Raw genomic sequence first — 19,035 nt, forward strand, 5'->3', positions numbered from 1 at the left:
AACTGGACAGAGGTCCCAGTCGCACGGCACTGTGAATGTACTATATGCCACTGAATTGTACACTTGAGGAGGGTTAACTTTATATGAACTTACCTCAATTTTTTAAAAGTACACATGCCAATGCACAGTCTTTGAGCAGTCTTGAATAACGATATACACTATGCCAAGCTATAAAGATGCCCCACCCTGTGCCCTTTTTACATCACACACAAATAGGGACGGATTTCCTGTAAGCTGATCTTGAAGAAAAAAAACATGTTAGACAAAGAAAATTAGACATCTCCCCCCCACCAAAAAACCCTCAACACTGTATCTTTGTTCTTTTCCCATGTCCTCTACCCTACTAAAACGAACAAATAATATAAACCCCAACCACTGCGTGTACTACAGGCAGAAAACTTGGTACACAAAAGATCTAATAAAATAAAATCTGTCAAGTTCTGTTGCCCCCAAATTGAATAGAAAGATCCAGCAGGCCCTTAAACATATGAAAAGAAGCACACTCTCGCTGGCAATCATGGGAACTCAAATTAAAACAGCTAGTGATCACTTTACACTGCAGAGAGAGAACACTTAAAAAGATTCCTATGGGTGAGGCAAACAGGTACTCTCATATTTTGCAGGTGTGACTCTACAGCAATGTAACTTTTTTGGAGTATCATCTGACATCATGTATGAGTCATTGACTCCGTTTTTAGGAAACTATCCTTCAAATATCAAAGTAGATACATAAAATATATGTATAAGAATTTAACTGCAGTGTTGTTAGGAATGGTAAAAACCTAGAATGCTCTTGAATGTATATCAGCTGGGGAATAATTGAATAAACTATGGTACAACGATACCATAGGATATTATGCAACTGTTAAAAAGAGCCACTAGATTCATATTTGATACGGATAAATGTTGTAACAAAATATTAAAGAAAGTTGCAGAGTATCGTTTATGATGCCATTTTAGTAGGAGAAAAAATGTCCCTTCTCCATGTAAAGGTATATATTTGTATGTATGTATATGATGTATAGAGAAAGGAAAAGAAACAACCAGAGGAGTGGGAGAAAGACAATCAACTTTTTCTATATTCACCTAAATATTATTTTATGCATTGTCCTATAATTTTTTTAAAAGTAGAAAAAGTTTAAGCCAACAGGTTTTTCTTCTGCACTTGCTTTTTTTTTTTTTTTTTTTGAGACAGGGTCTTGCTCTGTCGCCCAGGCTAGAGTGCAGTGTCGTGATCTCGGCTCACTGCAACGTCTGCCTCCCGGGTTCAGGCAATTCTCATGCCTCAGCCTCCTGAGTAGCTGGGATTACAGGTGCACACCACCACGCCTGGCTAATTTTTGTATTTTTAGTAGAGACGAGGTTTCACCATGTTGGCCAAATTTGCCTCAAACCCCTGATCTCAAGTGATCTGCCTGTCTTGGCCTCCCAAAGTGCTGGGATTACAGCCGTGAACCACTGTACCCGAACTGCACTTGCCTTTTATATATGCAAGAAATGTGAAGGGGACAGTCCCCCAAAACCCACTTTGAGGATATGTTCTGAAATTAGTATCTACTGAACTTCAGTCTCCTAAATTGTATATATTCTGTCCAACAGCGCAACTCAAACTGGACTCTGCAGACCAGCCCCAGTCCCAGAATAAGCACAGAAACTGAGAGTAGACCTTTAGAGTTTTTTTTACAGCAGCTTGCCAGAGTAATTTTATGTCTGTTGACTATAAGAATAATAAATGTTTAATCAGGCTTATGTTTTTAGTTTCTTTAAATTTCATTTTTCTAGTATTTCATTTTTCTAGTAAATCATTTTTATTGCATTTTATAAAATTATCAATCCATGACATACTGGAAATTAAAAACAAAACTGGTCCTTCACCCAAGATAATTAGAGAAGCAAAACTCTAAACAATGAGAGTCAATGTTCATAATGTTAAAACATAGTAATATAAGATATTTAGGAACTTTAATAATGAAAGGTTAGATTCTATTGAGAATACATGCTAATATATTCAAACTCTTATGAAAAAAGATACTAAATAGATCAGAAGAAAGCTTTCTGGTAATAAGAACAGATTACTAACCATTCTAGGTAAATAATTAAGTTCGTTCCTGTCAGGAAAAATGAACTCTAGTTTCTATTTTCAAGTGAAGACTAAGAGACCTGGAGAATAAATGAAACCCCATACAACTCCAAAACCAGCTACCCAGAGTTCAGCCAAAGACACTTTAACTTTTGCTGAACAAAATTAACTTCATTTTCATTTTTTTCTCCCCTCTCATCCTTCTGAATGAAGACGCTAATATCAACAGAAAACAGTAACAGAGACAAGGGGCAGTGTTAGGTGGGGCTAAGGTCTGACTACTTTGTGCAGACTCTATTTAATAAAGTTTCACCTACCAATATTCTATGTTGGGGGTGAGGGGTGGGAAGGGAAGGGAGAGAGCTTACATCCTTCTAAGTCTTCTGAGTTTTCTAAAAGTTGATACTACCAAGTTATAGCTACCCAGAAAAACTGGTGGGAAGAATAAAGAACCAAAAAACATACTTACAGTCCAAAAGTAAAAAACATCATTTGTACATACAAATTTCTTCTCCCCTTCCTAAATTTTTTAAACTAATGCTATAGTGAGGTGCATTTCCAAATCTGGCAGCTTAAATAAAACCAACTGTAACTAGCACTGGTGAATGAAATGGCTTACAGCTCACAGCTGTGACACTGAAATAAGGAAATCCTGGATTCCCACCAAGGGGTAACCAGCATCAAAAGACGGGGCACATTTTGATGTTTTGAGAATTTCTGAGAAGTCGGAGAAAATTTAGGTTATTTTCATATCGGTTGGACTTGACATAATAAAAGAGCCCTAAAACAAAAAGCAGCCCCAAGTGTGGCAGTGCTATATTGTTTGGATTCCTTATAACAATCAGTGTGTTCATAAGATGCTTAGAAATACACAGAATAAGCTGATGGCCCCGGTGAGTGAGATACACGCTGGGCAGCTGTGTGAACTTTTAAAATTTTAATTTAATTTTTATTTTATTTCAATAGTTTTGGGGGAACATGTGGTTTCTGGTTACATGGATAAGTTCCCTAGTGGAACTTCCCCGAGTCTCCAGAGTCCATTATATCATTCATACGATACACTATATTTGGTTTTCCATTTCTGAGTTACTTCACTTAGGATAATGGTCTCCAATTCCATCCAGATTGCTATGAACGCCATTATTTTGTTCCTTTTTATGGCTGAGTAGTATTTCATGATGTATATATACCACATTTTCTTTATCCACTCATTGGTTGATGGGTATTTAAGCTGGTTCCGTATTTTTGCAATTGCGAATTGTGCTGCTATAAACATGCATGTGCAAGTGTCTTTTTCATATAATGACTTCTTTTCCTTTGGGTAGATAATAGTGGGTTGCTAGACGGAATGGTAGTTCTACTTTTAGTTCTTTAAGGAATCTCCACACTGTTTTCCATAGTGGTTGTACTACCTAAGAAACTCTAAAGACTCATCCAAAAAGCTCCTAGAATTCAGTAAAGTCTCAGGAGGTAAAATCAATGAACACAAATCAGTAGCACTGCTATACACCAACAGTGACCATGCTGAGAATCAAATCAAGAATTAAATCCCTTTTACAACAGCTGCTAAATAAACAAATAAAATACTTAGGAATACACCTAACCAAGGAGGTGAAAATCTCTACAGGGAAAACTACAAAACACTGCTGAAAGAAATAATCGATGGCACAAACAAATGGAAACACATTTCATGCTCATGGATGAGTAGAATCAATATTATGAAAATGACCATACTGACAAAAGCAATCTACAGATTCAATGCAATTCCCATCAAAATACTATCATCATTCTTCATAGAACTAGAAAAAAAATTCTAAAATTCATAAGGAACCAAAAAAAGTACACATAGCCAAAAGAACAAAAGCAAAAAGAAGAAATCTGGAGGCATCACATTGCCCAATTTCCAACTATACTACAAGGCTATAGTTACCAAAACAGCATGGTGCTGGTATAAAAATAGGCACATAGACCAATGGAACAGAACAGAGAATCCGGAAATAAAGCCAAATACTTACAGCCAACTGATCTTTGACAAAGCAAACAAAAACATAAAGTGAGGAAAGAATACCCTATTCAATAAATGGTGCTGGAATAATTGGCAAGTCACATGTAGAAGAATGAACTGGATCCTCATCTCTCACTTTATACAAAAATCAACTCAAGATGAATCAAAGACTTAAATCTAACACCTGAAACCATAAAAACTCTAGAACATCGGAAAAACTTTTCTAGACATTGGCTTAGGCAAAAAGTTCATGACTAAGAACCCAAAAGCAAATGCAACAAAAACAAAAATAAATAGTTGGGACCTAATTGAACTAAAAAGCTTCTGCATAGCAAAAGAATTAATCAACAGAGTAAAAAGACAACCCACAAAATGGGAGAAAATCTTTGCAAACTATGCACCTGACAAAGGACTAATATCCAGAATCTACAAGAAACTCAAATCAGCAAGATAAAAACAACCCCATTAAAGAAAAAAAAAAAAGAAAAGAAAAGAAAAAAAAAAGAAAAAACATTGTTTATAAAGTTCAGAGCTTAGAGATTCATTCAAGTATTGATTGCAGTTTTATTCTGAAAAGAATGCTACAATTTATGTGGTTTTCTCATGTTTATATTAAAAGCTAATAAACTCTAATTTAAAAAAACCTATCAAAAACTGGGCAAAGGACATGAACAGACAATTCTCAAAAGAAGATATCCAAATAGCCAACAAACATAAGAAAAAATGCTCAACATCTCTATTAGGGAAATGCAAATTAAAAGCACATGAGATACCATCTTACTCCTGTAAGAACGGACATAACTGAAAAACAAAATAGATGCTGGCATGGATGTGGTAAAAAGGGAACACTTTCACACTGCTGGTGGGAATGTAAGCTAGCTGTGTAAACTTATGAAATGAAGACCAAGCTGAGGTCCTTGCCTCACCTGCTATGCTTCAAGGGCTCATCAGCTTGGCCCCAAATGATGTCTTCAGTAGGTGGCGAAATGTTAAAACTGGGAGCTATGTGAATGAACGCGCTGAAAGACAAAACACGTTAGATCAGTTAGGTCACTATAACAAAACGTAGTATCATGCAACCAAGTGCTGTTAATCAACTTCCTTCTCTGCTTGACATTGAACTACCTGCAAATTTAGTGCTTAGAAAAGGTCCAGGGACTTGCCCATGAGGAAGAACTCAGCAATACCACAGACCTTAATGCAACTGGATTTCACCTCCTCATGCCACCAAGACTTACTATGCAGGGTACAAAGGGCCTTCTTCCTTGTCAAATCTTATGTCCCCCTTTCACTCTTGTTCTCCTTGACTTCTTTGTAGTGTCTGACGCTGTTCAGTAGTTTTCTTTTTTTCTCTTTTTATTCTCCTCTCTCTCCTGCTTCGCCTGTTTCTTTTATGGTTTCCTGCTCCTCTTTCTCCTTCTGCTTCTTGACCAAGGACACTTTTTAAGGCCCTGGGTTTTTCTCTCTTTCTCCCTCAGAAATCATCTACTCCCAGCACATCAAGTCTCTCCTCGCAGACAGCCCCCCAATCATCCCCATTCCCTCCCTTGAACTCCTCTCCTTTATTCTCAACTCTCCAGTGAGCCATTTTTCCTGCATATGGTATCTCTACTGCATATGCTCATTCAAAAGCCTTCATTTCTTGCTGCAACACTACTGCTGTGGAAAAATGAGCTTTTCTATTGACCTCATTGATTTCTGCAACAGCAGAATTATCCTCCCAGCCAATCAAGCTCCAAATCTTAGATTCATTTTTGCTCATTCCGTCTTCTTCAATTCCAGTCATTCATCAAGGCCTATTGATTTGTTACATCTCACCTCTATCTCTTCCTACCCACTTACACTGACCAGATCCTGCTTAGCTGAGAAAAACTCCTTCTTCTCTTCTTTCCTAATGTTTCCTCTTGTAAAATTGGCCAGCGTGCTGCTGCCATTTTCTATCACTACCCCTGCCATTTTCATCTTCCTCTCGCTATCCCCAGCAATTCGAGAATCCTCACCACCCCTCTAACAAGCAACCTGCATTGCCTGGTAGAGAGAAAACAAGACAGCAGAGTAGCTAAGACCTCAGGCTCTGTATCCTGGTGGCCATGCTTTGAATCACAGTTCCACAACTTAACTGCTATATGCCTCAGTCTCCTCATCCCTCAGTGAAGGCCAGGTGCAGTGGCTCACACCTGTAATCCCAGCACTTTGGGAGGCTAAGGCGGAGAAGCGCTTGAGGCCAGGTGTTCAAAACCAACCTGGGTAACATAACGAGATCCCGTTTCTATGGGGAAAAAAAATTAGCCAGGCATGGTGGCACACACCTGTAGTCCTGGCTACTCAGGAGGCTAAGGCAAAAGGATCACTTGAGCCCAGGAGTTCGAGGCCACAATGAGCTACGATCATACCACTGCACTCCAGCCTGGGCAACAGAGCAAGACTCTGTTTCTAAAAAAAGGAGTGGCAGGGGGGACTTGATAATATCTCCTGCAAAGGCTTGCTGTGAAGATAAGAATAGTTAAAACGTGTGAAGAACTTATAAGAGTGCCTAGCACAGTAAGCACTCCATTAAGTGTTAAATGGTAATGGCTCCCAGCTGGACTGGCCCACACTGCATCTCCTAAACCTGTGTGCTCACCTTTCCTTTGTTATTACACCTTCCCTCATTTGGCTTATACAGTGCGGAAACTCTTCTTCTCTTGGCTCCTCTATACAAATTCTGCGCATTGTCAAGGTTCAGGTCTGATTTCCCACTCAGCCAGTGGGAAATCTGAGAACTTCAGCTGCAACCTAGCTTTTTTGCCTCTGAACTTCTAGAATATTTACTAGATGTCCCCAAATCAAGTTGTTTTTTAAATTACTGAGTGTGGAGGGCAGCTCACAGGCTGGAAATTACTGGTGATGGAGCTGGAGGTCTTGCTCTTTCCTTTGGGTGCCCCTAAGTGGGTAATGTCTCAGAACCCCAGCTTGTTTCTCTGAAAAAGTTATTATCTTATTTATAAGGTTTCCTCAAAGACTGAATAAGAACATATAAAGCTCCTATCATATAATCAGGCATAAACACTGGTTCTCTTCCAGTGGGACTATAAACCTCCAAGGGTAGCTCACGTTTCTCTGTGCTCCAAGGACAGTAGTATGTAGAGATTAAACAGAGAGATAGGGGAATACAGACTGAATAAACAAAAACCTTTCCAAGTCTAATGATTTTATGACAATATTCTGAAATGGGCTTTTCCATGCCCATTTCAGTGCACTGAAATGCACTTAACATTTCATCATAAAATGCACTTAACACACTTAATCTTCCAAGAACATACGTTGATTCTATTGCCCTGATGAGAGAATATATTAGCTACTTATAACCTTTATCTAACTCTTACATAATATTAAGATTTTTTTAAGATTCATTTTTACAAAACCCAGAAAGTCCACACACAACAAAAACAAAACAAAACAAAAAAAGGAACACAAAGTAATTGAAAAGACTTTTCATACCTAAAAAGGGAATTTTTAATCACAACCTTAGTCATAAACCTCAACAGGCAAGTCAGAAGCAGTGAAAGATAAAAGTGCCAACAAGAAAATCCGGTTGAAGTGCCACTCGGGTTCATGCAGTGGGTTACAGGGCGCACAGGACAAGCTGGCGGAAGTGGGTGCTGTACCTTTATCACGGCCGCCCCCACCTGACCACCTGTAGCAGCCTCAGAGGAAGCAGACAACCCCCACACACTTTCCAGCTGCATCTTGGTAGCCACAAAGTACGCACATACAATCAGCTAACGTATAAAAGTATATCAGAAGCATCAATGTGAAAAGGGAAAAAATCTTTAACGCGTGATGAGTAACCTGTGTTATTTAGATTCTGTCATTGAGACCTGATGCTAAGCTAAGGGGAGACCCCTCTAAAGACACCCACACAACCCTGATAACTGGCAGCATAAGTGCATAATCTTTGCATCAAATACCTGGGGCACTGAAGAAGCTGAAGCAGCAAATCCTCTGGTAGAGGGTGAGGACCAAATGGGGGTACCTCAGAGGCTACAGTTCCTCCCCCTAGTGTTCAATGACAAACGGAAACATGTCACTGGGTCCAAATGCAGGGAGGACTAGTCTTTGCTTTGGCACCAGGCTAGACAAAGAAAAGACCCCTTGCCTCTTGACCCCACATTGTCCTACAAAGGAAAAGGCTGGATTTTGTTGATGAATGCAATTCACATGTTTGGAGCAGTGTCATTTGAAAGGACTGCTTCAGAAATTCATGCAAGTCACATAAGTGGAAAGAAAACAGGAAAAAATTAAGAAGGGCTGTTTACAAGTCACTTCTAAAACTTTGCTTTGTTCTACTTGAACAATTTTTATCATCATTTGAAGCAGTTAAATTAAAATGCACCTGCACTGTAAATCATGAGAGAACATACCTGCTCTTCAAATATGACTTGAAAATTATTTGGTTTCTCCCCTACCTCCCCCTACCTGGGATGCTCTCATTTTACATTTAATTTGGAAAATTAGAAGAATAAGCTCAAATCCTAACCAAAATTTGTTTTTACTTTTAAAATACAACCATTTTAGAATTTTTAAATAAATATAAAATATTTATTTACTTAACTTTTACCTTCAGGGTTACATGTGCAGATTTATGATATGGGTAACTTGTGTCACGGGGGTTTGTTGTACAGATTATTTTGTCATCCAGGTACTAAGCCTAGTACCTGATAGTTTTTTTTTTTTTCTGCTCTTCCCCCTCCTCCCACTCTCCACTCTCTTAGCAGGCCCCAGTGCCTGTTGCTCTGGATGGGCGCGGTGGCTCACGCCTGTAATCCCAGCACTTCGGGAGGCCGAGGCGGCCTGAACATCTGAGGTCAGAAGTTCGAGACCAGCCTGGCCAACATGGTGAAACCCAGTCTACAAAAAAATTAGCCAGGCATGGTGGTGTGCGCCTTTAGTCCCAGCTACTTGGGAGGCTGAGGCAGGAGAACAGTTTGAACCCAGGAGGTGGAGGCTGCAGTGAGCCGAGATCACACCACTGCACTCCAGTCTGGGTGACAGGGCTAGATTTTGTCTTAAAAAAAAAAAAGAAAAAGAAATCATCAATGGGCATTAAAGAAAAGTGTAACTTTTAAACCTACTTTCATAGTTCAAATACACCCAGTATTTGGAGGTCAGAGTAGTCACACTTCACTAACTTTATAAAGGAGAGGCTTTCAACAAATGCAAGGAATGTCTACCACAGCAATACATGTGTAAAACGTTTCATCTATGACAGCCATGTTCTAAATTAATGTTATATTTCCTACTCTGAAATAATTTTAATTTATGACTAAAAATGGTAACAAATGTTCTTTTCATTGAGGCCCAAGAAAGTATGAGAGTATTTATTCACATATTCTCATTTCCCATGTAACATGCCTAGGGCCATCCTGAATGAGAGCACAGAAAATGTGGAGGATTTCTCTGCCTAGTCTGCTTAAGATCAACAACACTTATAAATCTAAACATAAAACACACACCTTTAAATGATCACCATTAATGTTAATAAGCATTAAAGGTAGACACTGAAGTCTTTTGTGTTGGCAAATCCTAGAACTACATTTTCATTCAGACAGGTTGCCTCTGGATAAACGTCTAAGATTTTCTCTAAAAACAAGTTATGGTATTTATAATTGCCTTCTTTAAAAGAATGCAAATTCTTTTGCCTGCAGATTATGCTAAGCAAAAGAGTGAGAGAGAGGGGAAATTTCAGTAAAATTTTGAGAACCATAGCTTGCATTATAGATTTTGGAATGTACCTTCCTGCCATTTATTACCCAACCCCATTTTCTTATTTCCTAGTAAATACACTCCCCAGTTATTCATCCCTTATTATACCCTGGGACAATGGTCATTTTGGTACCAATCACACTTTAGTTTTCCACTATCACCTGCTAAAAATTCTCTTGGAGAAAAAAAAAATGTAACTGTAAGAGAAACCTGAGTGATATAACGTCAGTATTTTAATATCCTAACCCTTTCAAACTCTTTCTACATGAGAATTGACTATTTTCATCCTATCTTGAAAAAATGTGTTCGGGCATTAAAATTCCTCTATCTTGGACCCTTTCGTAATGGCTGCCTTAGTATTTATTTTGATATACTATTCAAGACACCAACAGTTTGAGGTTTTCACTTCTTTTCTTGAAAAGAGTGTCACAAAGTCAAATTTCAGCCTCATCTACAAGACATTTAAAAATTACACTGCTTTCCTGATTTAACTCCTAAATATGCCCAACACAAATAATTATGTGTGTTCACCTGAAGATATGTTCTAGAATGTTCACAGTGCTACTCATAATGGCCCCAAAGTGGAAACTATACAAATTAATAAATAGTGGTATAGTCACACAATATAATACTATATAGCATGGAGAATGAAAAATCAACTACCATAGTCAATATGGTGTCATGCACAATATGAGTTAACTGTGCATATTATCGAGTGAAAGAAGTTAGACACAAAATAGTACATTCTGTATCTCCATTGATATAAAGTTCAAAAACAGGCAAAGCAAATCTATGCTTTCCAAAGTCAGAGTAGTGGCTACCACGGGTGAAGTAGTTACTGGAAGGAAGCCTAAGGGATTTCTAGGGCACTGATAATGCTGTGTCTTAATCTGGGAACTGGTTACAACAGTGTGTTCACTTTATGGAAATTCATCAGTAAGATGAATATATGTTATATGCACACTTTTCTCTATATTATCATTCAATTAAAAAGAAATAAAATTAATCAGCTTCTCTTAAGAAACAGACTTACAGGAATGAAAACTAGAGTGTTTCACACAGTAAAATGGAAGAAGCTTAAGAGCTAGGTTCAAATTCCAGATTCTACCATTAATTATTCAATCTTAGCTTCTCTGGCTTCCAATTCTATAAAATGCAGCCAACAGCAAAGATAAAATGACATAACACTGAAGGCATTTTAAGCAAGAAGAATATACAAATGCTGAGCACTACTTTCTGAAATACTAATAATGTACTTATCTGAGAAGCCTTTAAAGTTACATGGTTCTACACAAAATGTTAGCATAAACATAACTGGCAAGATAATATTATCAGTTTTGCCATTTAAAGAACTTCCTAACAATCAAAGATATGCAACATTTATTCTACCCAAAGTTAAAGTGTCCTGCCCTAACCTCTACTTTGAGACACTTGGTAAATAACTTTCGGAAGTGTCAAGATACATAATATTATAGGAGATGAGGTCAAATATTAAAGCTTGAATAATAAGTGGACTAGAGAATGGTTCAATCCACCTCTTCTTCTCACTGACTTCTCAACTGTTCTGTGCTTTCCCATGTTTTCCTCCTTGTTCCCACCACTCTGCCCTGCCTCCTACCCGGCCATGCCCCCTTTCTCTCTGCCCACTGAAATTCTACGCACTCGTCAGTGCCCAGCCAAGGCATTCCTCTGGTGGGACACCCTTCCAGGCCATGGAGACCTTTCCTTCCTTTGAAGCACTTTTTTGTTTAGTGCCTCGACCATCTGTTTGCAACAGTCTTGGATCCGAGCACTGAACAGCTATGTATCTCTCAAGCCATGATTTAACAACTCATGTGCTCATATCTTGCTTCCCCAGTAGGCTATATGTTTTCCCTAAAGGCAGGGACCTATGTGATACTTATTTTAATCCCCCTTCAATGCTCTGTACATTGTAGATATTAAATGCTTGCTACCCAGTGCTCTACTCTGTGGGTTCAAGAAAGCAGTAATCTCTAAAAGTAGGGCAAAGGTGCAGACTGGGATTTCTTCAAGTAAGTGGATTCTGTCGGTGGCATCTCATCTCTAAAACTCTCTGTTAAGCTCTGATCTTCTTTTCTCTGAGAGCTCTCAATCACTCTAGACTTTAGAGACTAAACCAGCACTTTGAAATCAAAGTATAAGGTGAACCACATATAATTTTAAATTTCTAGTAGCCACATTAAATAAAAAATAAAAAGGAACAGGCCAAACGTATCTTAATATTTATTAGTTAATTCTATATAGGTAAAACATTATCATTTCAACATGTAATCAACATAATAAAAATTATCAAGGAGATATATATATATCCTTTTTGTTTGAAAGCTGGTGTGTATTGCACAGCACATCTCAACCACATTTCACATGCTCAAATGCCACATGTGGCTGATGACTACCATAATGGACAGACCAGGTTTAGAGTTCAAGCTAGAATATGTGATTTCAAACCATTCTGAAAAAATCTAAAATCCAACAAATCCTATAGGGATATGCAGTAATCTTCCTAAATCTTGCTCTTAAAAAAAAAGAATACGGCCGGGCACGGTGGCTCACGCCTGTAATCCCAGCACTTTGGGAGGGTGGGCGGATCACCAGAGTTCAGGAGTTTGAGACCAGCCTGGCCAACACAGGGAAACCCCGTCTCTACTAAAAATACAAAAATTAGCTGGGCACGGCAGCGCATGCCTGTAATCCCAGCTACTCAAGAGGCTGAGGCAGGAGAGTCACTTGAACCCAGGAGGTGGAGGTTGCAGTGAGCCGAGATCATGCCACTGCACTCCAGCCTGGGCGACAGAGTGAGACTCCGTCTCAAAAAAAAAAAAAAAAAAAAGTCTACAGTACTTTATCATTTTATAAAGCCCTCTGTCATACATTATCTCATCTAGATGACATACATACAGCAAACATTAAGCCATAAAGTAGTTTCTTGGTCCTATATACCAAAAGAACACAGACCTGGTAACACATGCTTAAATCAAATAACTCATGGTCACACAGCCTTAAAGAACATCTATTCATGAGACGTTTTCTCCATTTTTACTATACAGTAAAGCATATTTTAGCTCCGATTTTAAGTCATTTAAGAACTTTTTATTTTGGAATTTTATGACTAGCCCTTTAAATATTAGTTTTGCTAGGAACATCAAAAGAACAAGTGACTAATTACATAAAGGCGAAAAGATTAAATGAATCATGGATTCCACTTGAACTTCATCAGTTAAAAGGATAATTAGCAAAATATTTAAGGAAAAAGTAAATGAGCTGTTAGTCATGGTCTTTTGAAGGGAAAAAGGTACAACTATTTTACTTGTCTGATCTCAGATCTAGAATCTAAAAGATAAAGAGGTATTGTGGAGAATCATTATAAAATGCTCAGACTTCAAAGGTTCCCATAAGGTCAAAATAAGGACTATGTATAAGAAGAAAAAATATGCTAAATATAAAATCCATGTATTAATGAGATATATTTATTTAAGTATCCCTTTTGAGTATTCTTAACAGGTGTTCAGAACCCTAATCTGCTTTTGAATTTTTCAATGAATATAAAAGAAAAATTTGAAGACATTAATGGAGAATTTTAAAGAATCTAATCCTGTATGTTAGAAAGAAGAAAATGCAACAATGTTATGTAATATTTTAATTCTTATAGGTGCCCAAATACATAAGCAACCTAACTTTGACATCAGGGGGAAACTGGACAAATCCATTTAAAACTAATTTAGCAACAAATACTTACATGGTTCTGTGGACATGTAACATCCCAAGGTGTTTTAAATTGATAATGTCGCCATATGAACTGATAATTTTCAGTTGAGCATACCGTTTATTCTATAAAACCATTACATCTTAAGAACCATGAGGGATCTTAGAGACATTTAGCCCAGTGCCTCTCAAATTTTGATGTTTATGTGAGTCCCCAGGGGCACCTTGAGAAAGTGCAGATTCAGACTCAGTAGGTGTGGGTGGGCCTGAGACTTCATTTCTAACAAGCTCCAGGTGATGCCGATGCTGCTGGTCCAGGGACAAGGCAGTGGGTATTGCGGCCCCAGTCAAGTCTAAGGGAGGTCCCACAGCCTCTGCTTGGGCATCTCCAGTATCCAGGACTTGAAACCTGCCTCCAAGGGTAGACATTACAGGGAGGGACTTGTATATTACAGGGAGGGAAGCAACAAGGAAAGGCTGCTTCCACTTCTAGTGATGGAAGACACTCTTTCTCTCCCGACATCTCCTCTTCTCCATGTTGAAAATCCCCACTTCCTTTGGCCACTCTTAGAACTGATAGGTTTCCAGACCCCTAAACATCTTTATCACAGAAAATGCTCCCTCTGTGGTGAAAAATCTTTCTTAAAATAAATCCCTTGGGACAAGACATAGCATCCCACACATGGGACATCCAGACCTGAGAGTAGTTGAGTGAGAACATTACATTCCCTGATCTAAAGGGGACACCTCTCTTAATGTGGCCTTAAGGAGGTGTCGCCTTTTGTAAGAATCACACTGCACTGGTGGCTCACAATGTTGTGGAGGAAATAATGCCAAGCAAGTGTTCCCATGTGCACTTGAACAATTATTTTTAACTAAAATGTAGGAATTTACAGTTATTTCTATTTAATGTCATCTTGCTACTTTAACAACTCACATAAATCCTTTAAAGTGTTTACTATCTAATAGGTCACACATATATAAAAAACATAGACAATTTTTAAAAACAATTATAAAGAAAGAATGTCCTTGGGACCACTGTCCAGGTTGGGAGATAAAACACTGCCAGGACCTCAGAAGCCCCCAGTGAGCCCCTTCCCTATCATACCCACTCCTTCACCTCTGGAGGTAGTTGTTATACTGCTTTTTGTGACAATCGTATTAAATCATATTAATTTTCTTTATAGTTTTACCATCTATGTATGTATCCCTAAATAACATATTTAGTTTTGCATGCTTTTGAACTTTACATGAATAGAATCACTGTATATATTCTTCTATCTTGCTTCTTTCTTTCAATATTTGCTTGTAAGATTCATCCATTTTGATGCACTTTTGTTTAACAAACACATATAGAATGTATTACCTGCCAGTCATTCTCCTAAGCATGTCACAAACATTGACTTATTTAAACTTCCTAACAATACTATCAAGTGGACATCATTTTCCCTGATGTACAGATGAGAAAACTAAAGTACACTGAAGTTCAGAAATTCATCCAAGGTCACACAATAAGTGGCAGAACCAAAATCTGAACCCAGGCACAATCCTTCCTCTTGACCACCAAGAAATGCTGCCTCTCCACACCCTTCTATATGTGGTTTTACTAGTTGATTTTTCATTGCCAAATAGTATCACAGTGTATAAATACCTTACAGCAAAATGTGCTGATTCGATTCAATGTTGATGGGCATTTATTTGGGTTGCTTCCAGTTTTTTGCTTTTATGAACAATGCTTCTTTGAATATGTTTGTCCGTGTTTTTTCTTTTAAGTTCAGGGGTATGCACATGTACTGGTTTGTTACACAGGTAAACTTGTGTCATGGAGGTATGCTATACAGATTATTTCATCACTCAGGTATTAGGCCTGGTACCCATTAGTTATTTTTCCTGATTCTCTCCCTGTTCCCACCCTCTAATAGGTCTCAGTGTCTGTTGTTCCCCTCTATGCGTCCATGCGTTTTCATCATTTAGCTCCCACTTATAAGTGAGAATGTGCAGTGTTTGGTTTTCTGTTCCTGTGTTAGTTTGCTAAGGATAATGGCCCCCAGCTCCATCTATGTCCCTGCAAAGGACATGATCTCATTCTTTTTTATGGCTGCATAGTATTCCATGGTGTATGTACCACATTTTCTTTATCCAGTCTATCACTGATGGGCATTTAGGTTGATTACATGTCTTTGCTTATCGTGAATAGTGCTGCAATGAACATACACGTGTATGTGTCTTAGAATAATTTATATTCCCTTGGGTATATGCACAGTAATGAAACTGCTGGGTTGAATGGTATTTCTATCTTTAGGACTTTGAGCAATCATCACACTGTCTTCCACAATGGCTGAACTAATTTACACTCCCACCGAGAGTGTGTAAGTGTTCCTTTTTCTCCATAACCTTGGCAGCATCAATTATTTTTTGTTTTGTTCATGTTTCTTAAAGCACATAGATCAGTAATCATTTTTCTTAGGTGTACACCTAGGGGTAAGATGGCTGTGTTGTAAGTTATTTGCAGGTTGAACTTGGTTAGGTAACAGCAAATTGTTTTCCAATATAATTGTACCAAGTTATACTCCTGTCAACTAAATACAAAAACTCCCATTCATTCACATCTTCACATGGTACTGTCAGGTTTTAAAATTTCTGCCAATTCAGAGAGTGTGTAATCATATGTTACTATGATTTTAATCTGCATGTGTTTGCTTATTAATGAAGCTGAGCATCTTTTTATAAATTTACTAGCCAATTGGGTTTCTTCCTTTGTGAAATGCATGTTTAAGAATATGAATGTACAGTATCATTTTTCTTTTCCGTTATCTGGCTTTTTTGATTCACATGTGTGCTGAACCAGTATTATTTATGTGCCACAAACATCTTTACCACTTTGGGTTTGTTTTCTCATTCTCCATAGTTACCACTCAGTGAACAGAAGTCCTATACACTTTTTTTTCCAACAATAAGTGAAAGACTCCTCATGCTTTTTTTTTTTTCTTTTTTGAGATGGAGTCTCGCTCTGTCGCCCAGGCTGGAGTGCTGTGGTGCAATCTCGGCTCACTGCAAGCTCTGCTTCCTGGGTTCACACCATTCTCCTGCCTCAGCCTCCCAAGCAGCTGGGACTACAGGCGCTGCCACCAGGCCCGGCTAATTTTTTGTATTTTTACTACAGACAGGGTTTCATCGTTTTAGCCAAGATGGTCCTGATCTCCTGACCTCGTGATCCACTCGCCTCGGCCTCCCAAAGTGCTGGGATTACAGGCGTGAGCCACCACACCCGGCCTCCTCATGCATTTTTAACTTTTATTTTATAAGAATTTTTTAGGTCTGGCCAGGCACGGTGGCTCACACCTATAATCCCAGCAGTTAGGGAGGCTGAGGCAGGCAGATCACTTGAGGTCAGGAGTTCGAGACCAGCCTGGCAAACATGGTGAAACCCCATCTCTACTAAAATTACAAAAATTAGCTGGGCATGGTAGCATGTGCCTGTAGTCTAGAGACTCAAGAGGCTGAGCCAGGAGGATCACTTGAACCTGGGAGGTGGAGGCTGCAGTGGGCCGAGATCATACCACTCTACTCCAGCTTGGGCAACAGGACAAGACTCCATCTCAAAATAAATAAATAAATAAATAAATAAAACATTCAGAAAGAAAAAGATTATGTTAAATATACATGTTGGTCTTACAGTCTAGAAATTCAGTTGCTTTGACTACAAAATACAAAAAGCAAAGGCTCTGGGATAAGACCGCTGCGATACGAAGCTAAGATAGTGGTCTCTGATAGTCTGGCCAAACTGCAGCAAAACCAACCAAAACTAAACAAAAAACAAAAATGTCCCCATATATAGACATATGGAAATGGGCTGCAAAAAGATGAACGTAGACCTGAATTGCTGGTGACATGTGGGCAGCCCCTCAGCAGGTAGCACAGTTCTTCCTGAGCTAGCTGCTCCACTTTGTTGTTTCCTCTGACTCGCATTTTCTGTTAACCTTCCTCTTGGAATCCTTTGACAATGACTCACAGGGTTATGGGGCTACTCAGCAATACCACAGCCCTCCGCAATAGATGCTGTGTAGGAGGGACGCAGCTCAGTGGATTGTAGTCTGCACCAGTATTTTCCTTTCTGCATTCAGGGAGGATTTGCTTTTCAGCCACATTTCCCTCAAACATAGCCCTGACAGGAGACGCTTAGTGCAGAGATTTCTAAACAATGAAATGATCTGAGTTTGGCTCCTTAATCATAATGAAACTAAAAACAGTAAGATGAGAAAACAACAGGGGGATCGTCATTCCTACAAAAAACAACTTTATACTTGGGCAAAATCAAGAGATTAAAAAAAAAAAGCTCAAACTAATATTTTCCAACCTTTCACTAAGAGCAAGGGCTAAAACCACATGTTTTGAAGGTCTTGCACTGTGTTATTATTAGAAGTCACAATTCTATTGATACTGATGAGTCATTCGTATCGGCGGAAACCAAGAACTTCCATCAACATCATGTTACACACAGTCACTGTGGCTTTTCTTTATTACTGGTCAAAGCTGCTTCAGAATGCTTACTGAAACTTAAGAAAAAGGAGGCAAACTCCTCAAGGGTGTGCAAAGCTTTCCCTTCCCCAGCTGATCTTACTTTAATCATCCTTTTCAAGACAGTTTACGATGATTGGATCAACTTGTATCTACAAAAGGAAGTTTATTTAGAAGCCTCAAAAAAGCAACATTTCACACTTTCTGATGAAAATAAGCAAAACTGAACTCTGAAAACAAACAGTGAAACCATCTCTGAAAATACATGCTAGCTTTAAAATGACCTGAGGTCAAGTTTTTTGTTTTGTTTTTTAACCTCAATAACAGGGAACGGATATAAACAAAAGCTGTCATCACTTAGAGACTTGAGCCACATAAAACAATGTCAGGCTAGTCACTTGCACCCTTGCCCCTGCTTCCCTACTCAGGACACACTGCTTTGCACTAAGGGAGAAGTGGGTCAGGTTTCAGTTATGCCAAGAAAGCCTAACTAAGTTAAAGGTTTATGAAAACTCCTTCTGGTCTTAAGTAGGAAATAACAGCACATTCCCTTTTCATTTATTATCAGCCCCTTTTGCCTCTCCCCTTAAATATTCCCAGAAAAATAAAGTGAAGCAAAAAAAAAGTTTTCCTGAGGCATATCCAGAAATGCTATGAATCTTTATGCAGTCCCTACAAAGGTAGAAATTTGTCCAATTTTCTCCCCTGCAACCAGAAGGCTGTGTCTGGCTGCTGGCAGGAAAAGGGGACCCAGCTCAGCAGTGACCACAGATCTGAAAATAGCCTCCCAGTAGCTAACCAGCCCAGCAGCCCGGAGCTCTCCAAGGGCGGTGCTGGTACTATGGGCAGTTTACAGTGCGGCCAGCTGAGTGCTACAACAGCTGCATGAGTCAGCAAGCACTGCTGGTAGGAAAATGCTGACATGCTAAATTACTCTCGTGTACTTGAGGTGCACACACCTACC

At 38.8% G+C, this 19,035-nt stretch overlaps 1 protein-coding gene across 2 annotated transcripts in view; it reads right to left on the bottom strand.

Moving 5' to 3' along the window:
• BACH2 (BTB domain and CNC homolog 2) overlaps positions 1-19,035 on the bottom strand; it is a 368,045-nt gene that overhangs the window by 337,921 nt on the left and 11,089 nt on the right. Inside the window, exon 2 of one of the 2 annotated variants that reach the window (XM_063666431.1) lies at positions 5,012-5,104. The exons of the other annotated variant lie outside the window; for it this stretch is intronic. The gene's annotated coding sequence lies outside the window, so the exon portion shown is untranslated. The remainder of the gene's footprint in view (positions 1-5,011; positions 5,105-19,035) is intronic. 2 annotated transcript variants of the gene reach the window in all.

This window comes from Pongo pygmaeus, chromosome 5, assembly GCF_028885625.2.
Source record: "Pongo pygmaeus isolate AG05252 chromosome 5, NHGRI_mPonPyg2-v2.0_pri, whole genome shotgun sequence".
NCBI classification, from domain to species: Eukaryota; Metazoa; Chordata; class Mammalia; order Primates; family Hominidae; genus Pongo; species Pongo pygmaeus.